This window comes from Octodon degus, unplaced genomic scaffold, assembly GCF_000260255.1.
Source record: "Octodon degus isolate 3935 unplaced genomic scaffold, OctDeg1.0 scaffold00018, whole genome shotgun sequence".
NCBI classification, from domain to species: Eukaryota; Metazoa; Chordata; class Mammalia; order Rodentia; family Octodontidae; genus Octodon; species Octodon degus.
Genome location: NW_004524594.1, coordinates 16,558,713 through 16,560,137, shown reverse-complemented (window position 1 = coordinate 16,560,137; position 1,425 = coordinate 16,558,713).

Sequence of the window (1,425 nt, the reverse complement as noted above, 5' to 3'; positions counted from 1 at the left end):
TGACATTTGGGGAGCCCCTTCCCAGCCCTACCCTTCCTTCTGGGGTACTAACATCAGAGGAGGCACTGGCAGTTGCCTGTCAGATTCTCTGAGGCCCAGCACTTGGAAACAGTGGTCACACGAGTCCTTGAAGCCTAAAATCCTAACGTGAGGGACTTGGATTGGAGACTGGCTGTGACCTAAAGAGGTCATCTATCTCGGGGCAGACAGGTCACCCCTGAGGGCCCAAGCGCTGGGCTCACAGAAGCCAGAGGCCAACCACATGCCCTTCTGGCCTACCACAAAGGGGTGGTGGTGACAGAGAAGACCCTGCCTGCCTTTGGGGGATCTTGGGGAAGAGCAAAAATAGGGGGAGGTGGAGCACCTGCCAAGGGATACAGCAAGGGCTGGGAAATAGGATGCAGGGCAGAGACAGAATAAGGGCTCCGAGGGACCCTCAGCATCTCTGGTGCAGGAAGACCACAATGCAAAGGGGGTCTAGGATGGGACTATTGCTTGAGTAGGGCAGCCAAGCCTGCAAGGCAGGTGTGAAAGGCCATCATCCCAGAGGTGATAGACTGGCAGGGATGAGCTGTCAGGCTGGGGGACTGGAAGACCAAGCAGGGCCAGGAGGCTGAAGCAGCACTCAACTTCCAGGGGCTTCCAGGGCCTCCCTGCCCTCAGCACCTGCTCTGGACACTGCTAGGGGTACCTGGCCCAGGAAAGGGTCTAGAAAGTGCATCCCCCACACAGCTCCCAGCAGTGCAGCCAGCCTAGGCAGGAAAACGAATTAAAAAGCAATATTTGTGTCAGTGAAAGACATTTGCTGAAAGGTTAAATCCACATCCGGCGGTGCGGCCTGCGCCCTGGTGTTTGTTAGTTATACTGCCCCTCCTGTCCTGTGCCACCTGAGCCACGGTGGGCAGGGCACGGGGTGCGGGGCCCGGGCCTGCCCACTGAGGGACCAAGCCCCGCCTGAGAGTCAGCTGAGTCTTTGGGGGTCTCCAGGGGAGCAAGAGCCTATTGAGAGCCTCTGCAGGCCTGGGGTCTAGGTGGAGGCTGGCTGTCCTGGAACCACCAGGGCTGGGGCACAAGTCCTTGGCCCAAGGAAGCCAGGCTTGCCTCCACATGGGGTCTTCCAGAGATTTTTTTCAAAACCATTTCTTCCTTTCCTTATTTTATTTTATCTTCTGGTGCTAGGGATTAAACAAGTGCTTTGCATTGAGCTACATCCCCAGCCCTTTTAAAATTTTTTTATTATGAGTCAGGGTCTCACTATGTTGCTCAGGCTGGGCTCAAAGTCCTCCTGTCTCATCCTCCCAGAGTGCAGGGATTATAGGTCTGTGTCACCATGGCTAATTTCAAGGCCATTCTGAATACACACATCAGGTTTAGTCTGGGGCAACCCCTCGCCCCCGAAGGATACCCACTTTCTCAGACAGAGCC